General features: G+C 35.5%; 1 pseudogene; it reads left to right on the top strand.

Moving 5' to 3' along the window:
* The first annotated feature begins 868 nt into the window (after window positions 1–868).
* LOC119188786 lies at window positions 869–18,736 on the top strand (annotated as a pseudogene).
* The last annotated feature ends 1,147 nt before the right edge of the window (window positions 18,737–19,883 follow it).

The raw sequence follows: 19,883 nt of genomic DNA, 5'->3' as shown, positions 1-19,883 counted from the left end.
CTTTATCGAGGTACGACAAAAAAAAGAAAAAAGTTCAAAATGCATAGATAAAAAATTAAGCTGGTGAGTTAATCTAAATCAGTCTAGAATACATATTTTGATGCTAAAAGTTTGTATGATGCTATACTTAGGTCTACGGCATTCGTAATGAATTTTTTTTCGGGTTATCTTTTTATTTCTATAATGTCAGTATAATCAAAGAGGTCTAAGATTACATAGAGTAGACATTAGGAATATTATCATACAATAATTTTGCGTATAAGCAATGGTTATTGAATCGACCGTGAAATAGCAAAACATCAATGTAAAATACTTTATATTTTTCCATATCTTGATTTGCACTATTTTAATGCGTATATTAGCATATTTTCTGTAAGTATGTTATTTTTGTATTAATATCTAAGGACGCTGTGACATCCTGCGGATATTTCAAAAAGACAACGTCTTATTACCAATTAGTAATAAGTTTGGAGCACAAATTTGATACTGATGTCAGGTCTTTACCTAACTATACTGTTTAATGTCTTTGAATATCGTCGTAATTGCGACGTTTTGTAATAAAATTCTAATCCGTGTCTTTCTATGCATAGATACAAAACTTTTTAAAATACCTCCATCTTGACAAAACAAGAATTATTTTTGTTTCAATATTTTTTATTTCCCGGAGTAATGGCGATTAGGGATTATTCGCAGAAAACACTCAGAAATAAGCTTATTTTTCCCAGCAACCCATAAATTCCGCCAAGCTACTTCTTTAATTTTATATAAGGCGTGAAACCAAAACAATGCCAATTTTAATTTTTCATCGTAAATACTCAGGGCGCATGTGTCGACTCCGGAGCGCGCATGCGCGGAATCTTTGCAAAAATGGCGGAATGTGCCAAGCTGCCCATCCGCTGAGGAACAATATTTTCTTATAAAATTCAACGTGGCAGATCATAAATCTTATAAAAAACCATTAAAATCAATCAGCACAGTTTTGCACGAATGTTTTTGGACTGAAAAATGACATTGCGGTGTTTTAAGGTGGCTTTAGACTCAGTGTTGACTTCGGACATTCATGTTGACAGATCTGTAACAATTGGTGAAGATGAGTGAATACGATTATTTTACGAATCATGCAGATTTAAGGAATAATGTTTGCATGCCTTTGCCTGAATCGAACAAAAATAGTTAATAATGGACTAATTTGAAAAAAGAATTAATGGGTGGACATCATGATCGTACAACGTTTGGATGAGGTAAGGTTCTAATGCAAAGTATCTAGTTGATCTATGGTAGATATAATTTGAATTTAGAATTTACTATTCAGCCATGCATTATGTCGTATTTCCTTAGCATATTTCACTTTTTGTCTATGTTACATCAAAGGTTTAGACATGTTTATCTGCTATACATCTTATTTGCGTTTTTATGACGTACTTTATTAATCTTGTTTGCTATCTCTGTCGTTTATATAGCACATGCTCATCTTTAAGGCTTTCAAAGGGCTCCGCGGATATAGCGCTTTTAAGGCTTAAGTAAACTACTGTTATATTACTTTGTTTTGAATCCCTCAGATGTAGTCTTTGAGGTCGAATTGTTAGCATAAACCAGTAGGATGTTTGTTAATATTTATTACTGAGGATTTTAGTGCTTGAATGCTTAATGGGGTAATAATTTTATGCATTATTTGTTTTAATTTATTTATCTATTTTAAACATGCTAATATTGCCCTAGTTCTACAAATTTGGCCGGACTTTCTAACATATCCGTTGATATAAATAGTCCTAATGGACTATTCAGGTTCTTTGCAGTTTGTTTGTTTGATCTGACTATAATGTTATACAGGTTTCGAGATTTGGACTCAAAGTTATAAGTACTACATCACGTTTAAGGCTTTATATTTTAACGTTATTCTGTTTATGTTTAACGTATAATCCATTTGAATTACACGGCGTTCCATTTCTAAATTTCAATCTCGTTAATATAAGAGCAAACTAATAATTACCGCATTAATAAAATTATAGATTCTTGTTATCTTTATTTTATTTAACGACTATTTATCAACATAGATATGCCAGTTCCATCATAACTTAACCTGAAAGTTCAAAATGAAGTAACAAAGACCTACCTAATTATATTTTTATTCGGAACGCCATAAAGAAGAAAATTTAAACACTAACATATTATACATTAAACCCATTCTAAAGTGTATGTATACACACCTCACGGTTTATTCTCGAAGGCGTAGGCAGAAGTACAACCAGTGCACCCACATTGCGATGTGCATTCTGTCCCATGATGTGATTGGCGAGCCGAACTCTATATCATTTAAACCACTTATTTCTCTACACACACATAAATACAACAAAAAAGTATAAAAAGAAAAAAAACATACACACACACACACAGTAAACAACAGTGTAACCACACAATAAACCGGGCACACAACTTTAAAATATCGGGCACTATTCCAGACTCCTGGCTCATACCTACAGTAGGTAGTATGACAAAACCACACTATGGAAATGATGCGCTCGCTAACAGTTCATGACGAGAAACGTAGAATAAGTTGGGTTATAAAATGGCACAGGAGTTTCATAATGGATATAAACGAGATTTCAAGAATTTTTTAACGTCATTCTTTTCGATCGTAAAACTGTTTAACACCCGCGTTATATTTCACCTGTTATGAAAATACGTGGTTATTGAAATATTTTCTAGATTTTTTAATGAACATATTTTATAACATAAGACAACAATAAACAAAAACTGTGTTCCTGAAGTCAGGTTAAAAATATATTATTTAAAACTATTTAAGACAAACGATCCCACGGTACATTATCTTTGTCTAACTCCAACGGTTTAGGCAGCGTACGCCAAGATAGCAATTTGTTTTCCGACTTACTTGATATGTATCGTTATAATAATATAATAATAATATCAGCTCTGTATTATATACTTGCCCACTGCTGAGCACGGGCCCCCTCTACTACTGAGACGGATTAGGCATTAGTCTACTACGCTGGCCTAGTGCGGATTGGTCGACTTCACACACCTTCGAAATTCCTATAGAGAACTTCTCAAATGTGCAGGTTTCCTCACGATGTTTTCCTTCACCGTTAAAGCGAACGATAAATTCACAAAGAATACACACATATTTTTGAAATAAAACTAAAAACTATTTAACGGATTTTATCGCGGTTTTTTATATTATTATTTTCTCCCGACGTTTCGAAGACTTTGCAGCCTTCATGGTCACGGGGGGGACTGAGGTGTTGTTCATCCGTAAAGTCAAAGTTACAATATCTACCTACATTTTTCAAATATACAACTTTTTAAATTTTAGCTGTTGACGGTCCGATCTACGCAGAATGAGCTCACAGTGTCTTGAGGTCTGGCAGCCGGTCTTTTGGGATCCGATTTAATTAAATGTAGAACAGGATCCCAGGCCCATACCATATCGGGCACAAATTCCAGACTCCGGACTGAGCAGAAAAACTCAAATATCACTTTACCCGACCCGGGATTCGAACTTAGGACCTCAGAGCGCTGCCGTACCGCACATGTAGTACAACTACGCCACCGAGACAGTCTGCCTATGGACGTAATAAAAAAAATGAAATTAAAATTATTTAAAAACACTGTTATTCTCTTGATTCATAAACAGATAAACATAAAAAAAATAATAACAGAATATAACATCGCTACCGAATGTCCCCGAAAGCATCGAGAGATTATCAATTTGACTTTCATAACAGCGTCCTTAATACTCCTAAGCTTAGTAAATGGAGCGAAATTGATAATAAAATTAATTTGCTTGCGTACCCTTAAACGAGTTCCGCCGGGATGGTAATTTATTCGTACATCGATGGAATGGTTTTTGTTTTGAAGGGTCTTTTTTATTGCTTTGAATGACGTGACGAGCTTGCCGTTTGCCTCATGGTAAGCGATACCATCCATAAACAGTAGAAACATCGTCCAACACCTAAATTACAAAGTATTGTTTAGTATTCCAACGCGCTCGCCATCCTGAGACATGAGATGTTAAGTCGTATGTCCAGTTGTTACGTTGGCTACAATATTCTTCAAACCGGTACAACAGACTACACACTGCTAAGCGGCAGAAATAGACATTGCGGTGGTACCTACCTAGGCAGACTCTCGCATATGATAGACCTACCACCAGTGGTCTTAATGTTATACTGTGATGTATATTTTTTTGTTTGGATTACCGCTGACAATCGGCTTATTCAGCTACACCGGTAATTCGGGTGAACACTTTAGGCACTCCACATCTTTACTTTATTCCACGCTGAGGGAACTCCCTAGTAGGGTACGCAGTTTAATTCAGGATGTATGTGGAGAGAGAACAAAGACATTATCGATTAGGAGCGATTTTAAAGTGTATCGTTAATCGATACTGGATCTGTTTTGCTCAACTTATCAAGTGCAGTGGAGTCACATTGTCGTATCTATAAAATAAACTACTGACGCGGCACGCGATGCACAAACTTGGCAGTTTTATCACGTGACAGTTCATGATTTGTGTCGTGATGAATTGGACCCTGTGTTCATTCGATCGTGTAAAATACAGCAGAGAGAAAGAGTATTTATTAAAAGTTTAAATTAACTCAATTCGTTTCTTTTCTATTTTAAATCGAGTTAGTATTCATTAATGAGATCTTCGGCGAATCCGACCAATTCTTTATTACACCCAGAAGCGTTTAAAATCCATCCATATTTATATCATAAATTCGAATGTTACTTTGTCTGTTTGTTGCTTTTTCACGGCTGGACCATTGAATCGATTTAGATTAAATATGGTATAGCTAGAGTTTGAGACACTAAGAAGGAGATATGATATTTTTTACCCGGGTAAATATATAGACGGTCTTTTATTCCGGAATTTTTTTTTATCACCCAAGCGGAGCCACGAGCAAAATTGATATAAACTATTGGGATCAATTTATATTTAAATAGATTTGATAATAATGTCTATAAGAGATATTGTAAAACATTTGATACAATATTATACATAACAATCATTTAATTAATACAATATCCCAGCTCAATCAATACAATCAGTGACTCAAGGATATACGATTTTATTGTTTTAACACTTAAACAGAATTGGTAGGATTTTCCCCAACAATGCCGTGGTTAAACGCCTATTGTCACCTGCAGACGTATTTATATTGCATAAAGCTTTTAATACGCGGTGTTCCTCGTTATATAAAACTCGAATGCCAACAGGTATACGTTGGCATTTCTAATTAACCCTAAAGGTAGATTTTAAATGAAGTTTATAAGTCCTTTTTCGTTCTTACTCAAATTAAAAGGATGGATTTAATTTGGTTTTTAGGACTGGATGCATGATTCAATTCTTTTTGACCTACAGGACATAATGTAGATATTTAATATAACAGAATAGGTGCTAGTTCGAATTAAATACTATTAACTATAACGTGTGAAACTCACACTTCCTATTTAATTTATATTAATTAGAGAAAATCTTGGTAAGATAAATAGAGGTTACCTAGATATCTTGCAAATATTTGATTCAAAGGAGTCTCCAAGAACTTTGCTACTTGCGGTTTTCTTTGAGTAGTGTACGTGGCAGCAAAAACTTTCAGGAAAATACTTTTAACAATCTTTGCCGAAGCGAACAAAATTTTTATTGAAGATCCGTTCACTTCTCTATGAAAAAGATTTGAAACGGATGAAAAGAGACTATTTTAATTATCAAACTAAATTTGTCATTAAGAACAAACAAAATATCACATAAATTAATGAACATATAGAAACGTAAGTAGATATAGTGACAAGTAATACAATAGTAATAATGAACCTCAATCTGGTTAACAAGCAATTCGGCCCACCAAATTAACCAATATCGCTTCATTAGACCCATAAAATGAGGGCCAGATAATACGTTTAGTGCCCACTATTGTACAAGGAATAGTTTACGATGGACCATATAAAATGGCATAGAAATTTTAACAGCACCGTAAAAGTGGACATTCAAATTGGCGAATGTCCCGTTGGTAACTATTTGAACGGTCATAAATTTGCCGATAGTAAAACGTCCACAGCTTATTTGTACGACTTATTACTGCTTTCAGATATAGTTTGGTGATTTAGATTTATGGTTTAACTGTCGGATTTTAAGCCGGTAAGTGCCTTATTGGAACGGGAATGAGGTAGGCAAAGATTTAACGGATTAAACTAAGGCACGATTAATAAATGGTTATTAGTAGGTCTGATTGTGCATTTATTACTTTTGTAGCAATACCAATCAGATGATTTTTATTCTAATAAATCAAGACGTAGTAACCAAACTACAATTTATTGTTCGGTGGGCTGTTGAGTCGTTATCCGAAAATCGATTCAAATGTAAAATATAAGACATTCAAATATTGTATGTAGTTTTTGATAATATGCATCAGCACCGCTCTTCATTAGGCGACGGATCGTATCAAGTTGAATTAGATTTCGAAACGCAGAAGGAGTCACAATCCTCAGTAATAGGGAAACGATTAAGAAGAAGAAGAAATGGTAATATAATTTTTCTAGACATGTAAACATTGGGTCAAAATTACAAAAATATTAATAATTAAGAAAAAATTACAAACACTTGAATTTCTACTAAATAACATGCCAAAAATAAAAAAAAACAATCCTATAACTTTCTCCTGCCCAGCTTCAATATTATATTAGTGTATGAAGTATTCATAATTCACTTGAACTTGTTCAAACATGAAACCGTATAGAGGTCTTAAATCATCTCCGTCTGGGATCAGGTTAATTTGAACCGCAAATTGCAAACGTTGCAGTCAAGTTTATTTCTTGTTTGGTGTTCCTAGAAGCACGAGTAAGCCCGTAGATCAGAGATTAACTAGGATCTTAGTAATAAAGTAGACAAGTGGCCGGTCTAAACCCAGTACTAGAGGTTTGTTTGGTAATGCCTGAAGTTTGAAACATGTTGCTAAAGTTTCTTGTGTGTCAGATAAGAACTTGATCGGCTATCATGGAGTACTGATGGAAAGAATTTATTTAGAGATAAGTCTGTTTGTAGTAATAATAATAATAATAATATCAGCCCTGTATTATATACTTGCCCACTGCTGAGCACGGGCCTCCTCTACTACTGAGAGGGATTAGGCCTTAGTCCACCACGCTGGCCTAGTGCGGATTAGTAGACTTCACACACCTTCGAAATTCCTATAGAGAACTTCTCAGATGTGCAGGTTTCCTCACGATGTTTTCCTTCACCGTTAAAGCGAACGATAAATTCACAAAGAATACACACATGATTTTTAGAAAAGTCAGAGGTGTATGCCCTTGAGATTTGAACCTGCCGACATTCGTCTTGGCAGTCCGTTCCACACCCAACTAGGCTATCGTCGCTTCAAGTCTGTTTGTACGTAACTGTAAAAAAAATAGGTTATTTTTATACGGGAACGGCAAAGTGCACCTGATGGTAAGTGGAGTGGGGTCCAATAGAATGTCGACTGACGAGAGATGATTACCCTCAACAGTCGACACAATTATGCCGGCCTGTGGGAACCGGATATACACAGAATAATCCCGGAACGCGAAACTCGTACGTGGGCCATTATGGCGGGTTTGAACACCTAGTGTACAATGGTCGCTACACTTAATTAACATGACTATGTAAAATATGATCCCACATCACATGTCTAAGAGTATCTATCTGAAGTAAATTCGGAATACGGGAAAAAAGTCCACAATTTAAACCGACGTTTATCCGACAAGACCTCTCCATACTTAAAACGAAAAAATCCAAAGAATCCCAACCAATCAGTGTCGAGGTTGGAACAGTACATTGCCGCATATCCCAAATTCCTTGCAGGCAAAATATTTCGTTGCAACAGACATGTCGACCAAGTATGTTGGGTCGTACAGGCTCAATTTAATTGAACAGTGCCCAGTCGACACTTGAAATACTAGAGTGTAGCGAAATTGGATAGAACCCGGGAAGTGGCAGGGTACATATCTATGATTAAACCGTCGATTGGATTCGCCGCAGTTTTTCTGTATACAAAATGGCGCGCGATTTCTTTTTCAATCGGCCGGTATTAATTGAATGTCGGTTCTGTTACATCGTTGGTATTTGGTTTAGCTTCTATTTTAGCTGTTGTTCGGGTTACGTAAGGCTCTATGGCTTAACATTTTCAATTAGTTAACTACTAGATTTACTATTGAATTAGTGTTCTCTAACTTTTGATTTAGTTAATGTCTGATAGGTTTTCCTATCCCAAAATCTGGCTCCTTATACGTCCAGTAATGTCTATCTTTACGACTAAGCGCAAATTTATAAGCATTTTTATGCTCTATTTTGATTTACTGTAGGTAATGGAATAATTTGAAATTATAATATAATAATAATAATGTCAGCCTTGTACTGTCACATTGCTGGGCACGGGCCTCTTACACTACTAAGAAGGATTAGGCCTTAGTCCACCACGCTGGCCTACTGCGGTTTGGAAGACTTCACACACATAATTCTTATCGACAACTTCTTAGGTATGCAGGTTTCCTCACGATGTTTTCCTTCACTGTTAAAGCAAGCGATAACTCAAAATGAATACACACATCATTTTAGAAAAGTCAAGAGGTGCCTTTGGGAGTTGAACATGCGGACATTCGTCTTGGCATTCTGTCCCACACCCAACTAGTTCACCGCCGTTCTAACTGGAAATTACACTTATTAAAAAAGAAAAAGGCTACCAATCAGTCAAACATCATTAAACACTACAAATTCTATTTGTGTCGTGTTATTCTAATATGCATAAATTATGGAACTTTGAAGCCACTCCCGCTGCCATTAAATTAGTTGCGATACATTATTTATGGTTCAATGTCAATACTCTCTTCCGTTGGAGTGCAAAATTTGTCTTGGGAGTTCCAGATGGTGCTGTCAGAGACTATTTATGTGCCAGAATTGCTGTGGTCAGTTTTGGGTGAAATATTTACGTTCCAGTTTGACCGGAATGTACCGCACTCTTAAAATAAAGTCTTCTTATAACAGACCAATCGATCGAATGCTGACCGCTTTCTTAAATAAGTAGTCCACAAGTAACATAAAAATCTATTTACTATTTTTTATTAATATCGGAAAACTATCAAAACTTACAAGTGATTTATATACTTTCTGTAATATTTTTAGTTAAAATACCAGCTGAAATGAGATCCGAATTGTATATATAATAACTTTATTGGTCCAATAAATGTTATACCTGATCTGTCATGATCAGTGATATATAAATTATAAGTCGTTTTGGTTCGATATTTGGATTTTCATGTGTACTAAACTGGAAAAGATCACGAAAATACTTATACTTTTATCCCCGAAGGTAAGCAGAGATACAACTGGTGCACCAAATTTCCGCATTGTGTAGTCCTTTCAATGATGTTAGCGGAGAACCTATCGTCATAAGGGGTACAAATTCTTCGGGCTGATACTGAGTAGACACCTAATATAATTTTGCCCGACCCGGGGATCGATCTCGACACCTCAACCTCGCAGTGGCGAAGGGTGAAAATTTTCAAAAGGGAACCCGAAGAAATATTTTTTCTACAGATGTAATACGCATTTCACAATAAAAATAAAATCAGTAAAATATCGTAATACTTAATAATTTCCTTCTAACACATGTCTAAACTCTAAATTTTAAAAATAATCACATATTATTTTGAACATAGGTACCTAAAAGAGTCCAACAAATATTAATAACGCACACTAAGTATACACAAACACTAATTAATACATTCTAAATTATTAAAAAAATTCGCGCCAATAGCTCAACATGAAGCCGCAGATTCTCGGGTTACCCTGAAGTACATATACACGCACGCATACATGTATTTTTACGTCACTTCCAAAAGATTAGACAAAGACACCGCGCTGCGTGTGAAAGAGACAACAATATCGCGAGGGAAGCTATGCGCGGCCGGGTTCCCTTCGAACACTACAAGGCGCGAGCACTGCGCGCGAGTTACGATTTAACGAATTGATACTATGTACCGTTATCGTTAAAGGGTCGATTTAATTGAATAAGTATAAGATGACTTGTTAGAGTATACTATTATTATTCTTGTTATATTTGTTATGTTTTTCTTTTATTATTTTTAATTAATTTACAAAAGGTAACCCGGTAGGAATCGGCTTGTATGGACGCTTCGCCACTGCAACCTCGAGATCTCACTCGATCGCATAACAAATGACCATAGGTGGATTATGGATATTATCTTTGATATTTGTATATCTGTCACTATTGAAAAGTATGTGGAATGTTATCTCAAATTTATGTGCTGTTTTGATAGCAAAAAAATAATGAACATGAATAACACACCATTGATGACATCCTATAATGAATTAAGGTCCCACAACTTCAAACCAGCCTTCATAGCCTCACGGCCTTCTAACTACTAAAGTGGTTCCAGTTCAAGTTGGTTTCCTTATAGATTTCCTCAAAACCCATTAAACGGTCATACATTTCAATATTCTATTCAGTATTGCCGATCCGAGCGTACTTGTAACATTAATGCTTAAACAACTGGAGCGTGCTCCCAAAGAGGTTGTTACTTAGCTGCACTGCAACTAAAAGCAGATGGCAATAATCGGATAGAGGGTGCTATTAACCGCACTATAGTTCCGGCGACTTGCGGTGAATAGTGTATTGGCGTTTTATTATTAGGGAAGGTTTGTTTTGGATTTGCTGATAGGAGATGGGATGATTTTGCAAGAATAGAATAAAAGTTAGTAAAGTCGACATTCATAAATATAATATCATGACTTTGTCCTCGAAGGGTGAGTAGAGGTGTAAGCATAGCACCTACTTTCAATCGTGTGTAGTCGTGTGTGTTCCGTCCCATAATGTGATAGGAGGCGAGCCTATTGCCAAATTCCAGACACCGGAACTGTTAATGGATATAATTCTGATACTGAAAACCTAAATATTTATCGAATCGACATTCCTCGCGTTAATGTGACTCCACAAAACAATCTAAAAGCACGTTTCCATTTATAATGGTTCTTATGTAGGGATCTTCCTAATCCTCAATACCTACCATTCCAATTTAATCCTTTGTTTTGTTTATGGTCGGTGGAATTCTTAAATCGGACTCAAAGGGCCATTTCATGGATTACTTGGATAAAGGTTATGATGTTCAAAAACAATAACTTTCATTTATTTAGGACAAAAATACCTTTATATTCAAAATTAGCTTTTATAATCATGAGTTACTTTATTTAGATTTGCTATTATTTTACGCACAAACCTACGCAATTTTTCAACATCCGTTTCGCCATAAAGTCGATCCACTTAAAACATTAGAAGGATTTTTATTCAATAAAAAATCCATCTCGCCATCGCAGCGAGGCGAACATTCCAAAATCACCTGNGAATGGCAAAAGTAATGCGCCAACGGCAAAATCCAATTCTACGTGTCGACGATAAAGATTTTGCATAAATCAGAGGTATAATCTAATATTAGCCACCACTCTAATGTTCCCATTGAAATCTCTATTCCAATTTAAATGACTTATTTCATTACCCTGCGTGCGCCCCAATGGATTCCAGCGAGATCCACGGGCATAAATTCAGAAATTGATAATAAAATTTTAGTATGTCGGTGTTATGTGAATTGTTTCGCTGTTTCTAGGTTTTGATGCAGAGAATGGAATGAGACAGGAGTCTGTTGTGAAATAACTGTTACATTATATATTATAGCTTAAACTTAGGTTACATTACATGTAAATGAATCACTTGATGATGATGATGTCACTCAAAATTTTGGAATAACTACAAATGTCGCCAGATGTTAGTGAGAGTGATAGGGCTCTATCTCTAATTGAGTTTTCTTGTAAATTCAATTTATACTGCGTCGGTGGTATAGTCGTATTGCGTGTGCGGTATGACATGGGCCCTATATCCTGGATTCGAATCCTGGGTCGGGCATTATGATATTAAGTTTTTCTGCTCAGTATTAGCCTCAGGAACTTATTCCCTATATTGGTATAGGCTCACCCCTTGGTCGAAGTATATAGACAAAAATTGATTGCAGCTCTGCCTACGCCTTTGGAGATAAAGACGGTATATGTGTGTGTGTTCGATTTGTTACCGTGTTCCAGGATACAGCTCTTAATAGAGATAGCTGATTAATAGTTTCAAAGACATATCCAAGCTTCAAACAGATTGGGTTTCCAGGATTTTCAAGTAAGGAATTCTCCGAATCACGTGTATTCATGTTATTCAGTCGAATTTACGATTATTCCTTTCCCAATAAGCCAATAATTTAATTTAGAATTTGCAACGAAAGCCATAAGCGAAACACGAAGTTTTTATAATTCACTCTTAGGAAGTTCAAATACAACAAACGGCACTGTGTCAAATCAGTGTTAGGTTATCAAAACTTTCAACTACTAAAATTAATATTCAACGTTGTCAGCTAAACAGTGCACGTCTGGCAATCTTCTAATACCCTGTATTAAGTTTAGATTCTGGCGCAGAACTTACCGATTAGTTTTGGACGTACACGGAGCAAAAACACGTTGCACAGTCTAGAAAGTTTTGAGGGTTCCGTACGAGTTTGAAGCTGTTCCGAAACTCTCTTATTAAATAGACGATTGAAAATATTTATTGCCTACAGCTCTATTTTGAAATGTTTATAGAGAAAATAAAATAAGATCAGGGGCACTATTCCGTATGTGGGCCAAACCCATCTTTTTGCAATTACGGACGGTCTAATCGAAGGATAGCTTTGATAGTCATGTACGTGAAGGCGCCGAAAAATCTCCTATTTACTTAAGTCATCTTTGCAAGCTGTCCTTTGATTAGAAGGCTCATAATTGCAAAAAGTAGGATTTGCTCCTTAGACGGAATAGCCCGCTGACCTTAATTTATTTATCATGTAGGTAAAAAAGGTGCACTTATGATACATCAAAACAAATTAAAAGATTATTTAATATTACTTAATTATATATAAATCAATTATTTAACCACGGACACTTTAAATTAAGGATAAAATTATTTTATGCTGGCAGGTAAAGGAAAAGATAGTTATTAAGAAGATTTTAGAGTAAATAAGCTAGATGCTGAATAAACATTAAGTGGACCTAAGAAGTTGTTGTCTAGTGGTTGTGAGGTTTATAATGTGTCGAAGGAAAAGGACAAAAATGGTAGAAAAGGAAAATTTTTTTTTTTGACTTTTTTTTGTACTATAATTGATGATTTTTTAAATATTCCGAACTTACCTGACCATTAAATTAATAAGCAGTTAAGTTCACGCCCTTGTCAATCAATTGATTTTAATTCTTAAATGATCTAATATGTATTGTAATGTATATTTTATTTTTGATCAGAATAGGTAAAATTATTTGGAATGAAATTAAACATACGAAATAGTATTTTATTCATTAAATAAGTAGCTCCATATAAGAATTCAATTTAATTTTATCGAATGTAAAAATTACTTTTGCAATCATGATAAATTCAATTCTACGCATTTGATCATGTGAAAACGAAAAACGTAATGTTGAATTATTACAAGTTAGAGATAGAGGTGACATTTTTAATTTCAATATTTGATGGAGTTTTCTCTGGGGTGTAATACATTTGTGAATTTTATGAATTCATTTAATTTTATATTGTGGATTGAATATACAATTTTCTACACTTAAATTATGCTTAGACTTTATTCGTTTATTGCTTATTCTCAAACGCAAATTTATTGTACGTCAGGGGTCCTATTCCGTCTATAAAGGCAAATCCGTCTTTTTGCAATTACGCGTAATTTAATCGAAGGACAGCTTTGATACCTGTACGGATAAAAACATTAAAAAATTGCCTATTTACGTAAATCATCTATGAAAGCTGTCCTTCGTTTAGAATGCCCGTAACTGCAAAAATACGGATTTGCCCACGTAGCCGGAATAGGGCCCCCCGACCTTATGTCTAAGTTCAGAATCATGATAAAAATTAGAGGTGATTTAGAATTTTTTCTTTCGCTACTAGTGTTTTAATAGTAATTTAGCTTATACTATTTGTTTATTGTATGATATTACTGCACTTGCCTGACCATGGCCTCCACTCCAGAACCTTCTTGCCCCATCGTCCATCAGTTCTGCGAGCTATGTGCCCTGTTTACTGCCAGTTTTGTTTACTAATTCGTTAGGCTATGTCAGTGACTTTTGTTCTTCTACGATTTCGATCTGGAAATCTTTGGGGGAGGTCAATGTTTAGCAGTGGACATCCTGCGGCTGATGATGATGAAAATGTTACTCAAAAATTAATATACTTAATATTCGTTTAAATTTTACTCGTAGTAAAAATTATTTGAGTTATCTCTGCACATACGTGAAGTATACTACGCTGAATCCACAAGCCGATGTAAAAACAATTAGAAGAAGATTCATTCTGATTTGTATAAAATTATTGGTCTACGATAAAATTTAGATAGCCACCGTATTCAGCATCGAATGTCTAACTCCTCCCATCAATTAGCTTAATTTGACTTTAGACATAGTTCAATACGAATTTATTAGGGGTAATATCTGTCGTATCATCTAGGGGATAATGTATTGGACCCAAAGACATAACAATAAACACCACAATAGATAATAACAGGGAAAATGGACTAACTTTACCAATAATTTATTTAGCCACTGCTATGTTAATAGAACGAATAAAATGAACAAGTAAGGAAAGTGATTAACGAAGTTTTGAAATAAATTGAGTGTTTTCTTCAAGTGCCGTGAATAAAATAAGATAATGACGTGGAAACGAAATCTTAAGTAGATAATGCTTCCATTATGTGCTCGGAGGACAAAAGGTTCAATTATGAAATGCGGACACTGAGCGTGACAAATACATTGTTGTTAATGTTAATACAATATGTACTTATATAAATTGCTGTCGCGTTGTTTGGGTTTTAATGAAAAAATATAATTAAAAGAACTGAAACCAACTTCGAATGTTGGACTAAGATTAACTTCAACAATAATTTGGCGTAGGATTCAAAAATACTTATTTAATAACGTAATATTTGTTGATCTGAGAATATAATATAATAATATCAGCCCTGTATTATATATTGTCACACTGTTGGGCACGGGCTTTCTCTACTACTGAGCGGGATTAGGCCTTAGTCCACCACGCTGGCCTAGTGCGAATTAATAGACTTCACACACCTTCGAAATTGTGCAGATTTCGTCACGATGTTTTCCTTCACCGTTAAAGCAAGCGATAATTCACAAAGAATACACACATAATTTTTAGAAAAGTCAGAGGTGTGTGCCTTTAGGTTTTGAACCTGCGGACATTCGTCTCGGCAGTCCGTTCCACAACCAACTAGGCTATAATAGAATTGGCTTTTAGTATAATAATTTTGTTCCAAGGGTTCCACGTGCGTAAAAGGACCATATTTCTTGAAATCCATTTTCCATATAGAGTTATGTGTGAGAATTAAGTATAGTTGGTGTTTATAATATTAGTATTAAAAACTTTTTTCTAATGCCGATAATAAGAAACTGAAACAAAAGAAAACAACAAAAGTAAATCTCGAATCAAGCGTTTAAGTTTATGATGAAGTCTCAGCATTTCAATTCAATCTCGAACCCATTTAACCTTCAAAATCATTCCAGACACAATAAGTAAAGGATCTGCCACTAATGTACTGGAAACATTATAATTCCTTAATGCAATATAATTTTCCCAGTTTGCGACAAACTTGCACGTATGGGATACGTTGTGGAACGTGTAATTTTGGTAATGGTGGATGCAATCAAATTTATGTCTTACGTGTTCATAATGTTGGTTTCAAATTCTCTGTAGAGCTATAAATTGCTTGGCTCTTCGTGCAGGTTTCGATTGTTCAGAGATTTCTTCATCCATTTAACATTATACCATTTTAATGTTAGATCGGTACAATGCACTTTTAAGATCAGGTTTACTGGGTGGGTACCACCGCAATGTCTATTTCCGCTGCCGAGCAGCAGTATGTAGTCACTATTGTGTTCCGATTTGAAAGTCATAGCCGGTGTAACCACTGGACATAAGATTTAACATTGTCTCAGGATGGCGAGTGCTGTGGAATACCAAACAATACTTTGTAATTCAAGGTGTTGGATGCTGTTTCTACTATTTATGGGCGGTCGTATCTCTTACCACCAGGCGAACGGCAAGTATGTCTCGTCATTCAAGGCAATAAAAAAAAAGTATGCTAAAAATCTCACTGTCTTACCCTACGTGGAAATTAACCTAAGACATGTCAGTCTACACCCAATGCTGCCAATCTAGACCAACGTATTTTCATAGCGCACAATTGCAGTAATTCTTATATTAAACCTTTCGTTCTATAACAAGCCTGAATGTAGTCACAGTACGCGGGATACTCAACATTTGTCAAGTAAAAAATAAATAAAACTACACTCCCATTACCAGGTTATGCTGCATTCTTTGTAAGCATTATGTATTCATCGTATACGGGCAAAGTATTTGCTTAAGTGAAGCTTTCATTTGAATGTTTTAGTTCTTTTTAAAGCACTCCACTGACGTAATTTTTGTAGAGAGTTGTCTGTTGACATTTATAGTACTTATGCTAATACGTCTACGTTTGCGCCCTGCCGAATTGCTTTTCTATTTTTATTTGCCCGCCTTTTGCTTGTTGTTCTATTTTGCTGATTCGGTTTGGGCTAAACACTTCGCATGCTCGGATTGATGTAATGTTTGAAGTAGCTCAGGATAATGAAGGTTCATATTGAATATGGACTTCCTTTTCAAAGATTTTTAATATAATGTTTTGAGTTTTTAACATTGACACTTCTAACCTCAACCTTTATTTTCAGATGTGGACAACTTCGTGAGTATAAAAGGGTTAAAGTTAACTCAATAATATTTTCCAAAATCATGAAATATCCGTGAAACATGGATAAAAATAAGAAGAAATCTTATGCCAATGGAAAGTACAAGAAAAATGGCAAATCCGACACGTACAAAGCCGACGATGACGTCATCACGACGTGTTGTCTTTGCGTCAAAACTAAAAAAAGCAAAAAGAAAAGTTTGATCGCGGGCTGCGTGACTAACTTGGGGATATTTGTCCTGCTGTTAGCTTATACCTTGCTGGGTGCATTTATATTCCTAGCTATCGAAGGAAAGCGCGGCGAAAATGCACCAGAAAACACTCGCAACTACGTCATACCAAGTCAATGAACCAAAATCTGTGTCGTTATCGAAATTGAACGGCAGTATAACGCAAGCCAGTGCAGAATTGAGATCGCAGACGGTCGAAAGTATTTGGGAGATAACAGTGTCACTGAACATTCTGTACAAAGAAAATTGGACGAGACTAGCAGCTCAAGAGATTGCTAGGTTTCAAGAGAAATTGGTGGCGAGGGTTGCGGCTGACGTCTCGGCGCAGTACGGTGGAGCGAGGGCTTTGGAGTCGACCCCGCCGCTCGTCGTTGACGAGTATGAATGGAATTTTGCTAAAGCATTTTTGTATTCATTGACTGTTCTTACTACTATAGGTAAGTACTGTAAGATCTAAGCAGTTATTTTGTTTTCGTTTGGATATGAAAAGGTATTACTCACAGTTAATGACAGTTAATATAAAACCAGTATTTGAGGATCACAATTTCTTGGATAATATTTGAAAATTATGCAGCACCTAAAATAAGTTTTATATAGATAACTAATTGTACCAAATAAATTTTCAACATTGATCTTTTTATGAATGTTAATGGTGCTAATAACGTCACTAAAATTGATAGTTTAAGAGCGTTCACCACTTGGCAATATAATCAAGAAGAGAGAATACTTTCAAGTAACATTATTTTTCTGATATTTTTTTGTTCCACAGGTTATGGCAGCGTAGCTCCAAGAACCGCTTTAGGCAAAGCAGTTACAATAGGTTACGCTGTGATAGGGATACCTTTAACATTACTTTATCTGTCAGTTGTCGGAGCTCTGTTATCAAGATTGGCTAGAAGTGTCTTCAGCAGAGCTCTATGTTGTTGCCTGTGTACGAAATGCGGCTACTGCTGCCTTGACGAAAGAACAATGACTACCAAAGAAAGAAAGGAGAAAGTGAGAAGACAGGATGACTACAGGAATCAGACGTTGCATTTGCAAGAACCTTACTACGTGAGATCGCCATCTGGTACAATAATATCAGCATCTCAAGCGCACAGCGTGAGTACTACTTCGATCAAAGACAAGACTCAAGGCCTGAGCTTTCTAAGGGATTGTGACTCAATGAGTTGTACAGACACCGATTCAAAAGTATCTCTTCGTGGATTTTCGATTCTAGCTCCAGTGTCCTTGTGTCTAGCAGCGATTTTCATTTACATATTCTTTGGTGCACTCGTATTGTATCAGTTGGAGGGTTGGAGTCCGATTGATGGAATTTACTTTTGTTTCATGAGCCTCAGTACTATTGGGTTTGGTCATTTAGCTCCTGGAGCGACCCAGAAGAACAGTGCTTCCACTGGAACAGTGTGGTTCTGCTCGATTTACATCATGACCGGTCTCGCCCTCACTGCTATGTGCTTTAACGTACTGCACGATGAAATTGTCCACCGTCTCAAACACCACGAGAAAGTTCTTAAAGCCAATTCACAGAAGGTACTCACATCTGAGTTCCTGCACAGGTCTTGACGAGATGATAGCGCCAATTCGATCGATGAGACTATAATCAATTCTGAAGCTGAATCTTTGCCTGAAGTTTTACACCACGTTAGCTCCGAGATGCGAAGGGGCGCTGTACGAAGGACAATCTATACACTAAGGGAGGAAAAAGAGCCGGAAAGAGTGACCCCAATGTAATCTGACCTTAATTTGACAGGAATTTTGTTTATATTGATTTAACCCAAAATAAAAGTGGGTGGGAATGAGAGTTTAAGAACGTGTAGAATAAAAAAAGTTAGATTGTTGGACTACGAGTTTGTATCGTGTAACACGGATCCTTAGTATATTGATTCGTAAGAAAAATTGACACTGCAATCTAATAACGTTAATACATGTTTTTTTAAACCAAGTGTTCAGTGAAGGCAGTAATGATTTTAATAACAATTTTATTTAATATTTTATTCATAGCTTATATTTTAAAATTAGTCCGACAGCAATGACGACTGTGCGATAGTGCGCACTGCCCATTGCCTAATTCCTAAAAATTAAACATGGCTCTTAACCAGATGTTAAGTAAAGAAATGACTGACCATATGTGTTAATTATTTTAATTAGATGAATACCAATTATTATAGGTGTGATTGTTTAGTCGTACGAAGTGTTTAAATCCTTTTAAAAGATCCATTTGTATGCAGGAATTTTGGTAGAAATTCATTTAAAATGAACGAGGAAACAGACAACTGTCAAACTCTCAAAGTTTCTTCATGTAAATGGTCTCTCGCGTATTTTAAGTAATGAAACCTTATAACTAGTGTATTAAGATTTAAAATTGAAATGTTTTTGTACGTAGGTATTATATTTTAGATTTATTGTTTGAATGAATTACCGGTTGTAATTAATGTAGGTATACCTATAATGTGCCAAATTACATAAATATATCATGTAATTAGGTATTATTTCGTATTACGTATCAGGGATAATGTTGTTTGACAACATTTATAAAAAATATTTAGTTGAGATTATGTATCAAGATCGTTATTCATTTGCACAAATAGATTTAATTATAATTATTTTGATACTTGATGACTGTTTGCTAAACAAATTTGATGACACTCATCTATCACAACAAGCAAGCAGTAGAAATTTTCAGCCGATATCAAAATTATACTCCGACAAGGATCATAGTAAACGTGGCAAAATCGAAAACGGCGCCCGCCATCTTGCGATGTGTCAAAATCGACGTTA

This window comes from Manduca sexta, chromosome 9 (genome assembly GCF_014839805.1).
Source record: "Manduca sexta isolate Smith_Timp_Sample1 chromosome 9, JHU_Msex_v1.0, whole genome shotgun sequence".
Taxonomy (NCBI): Eukaryota; Metazoa; Arthropoda; class Insecta; order Lepidoptera; family Sphingidae; genus Manduca; species Manduca sexta.
The sequence above is the reverse complement of the archived record's forward strand: the minus strand, read 5'-3'. Positions and strand labels throughout refer to the sequence as shown.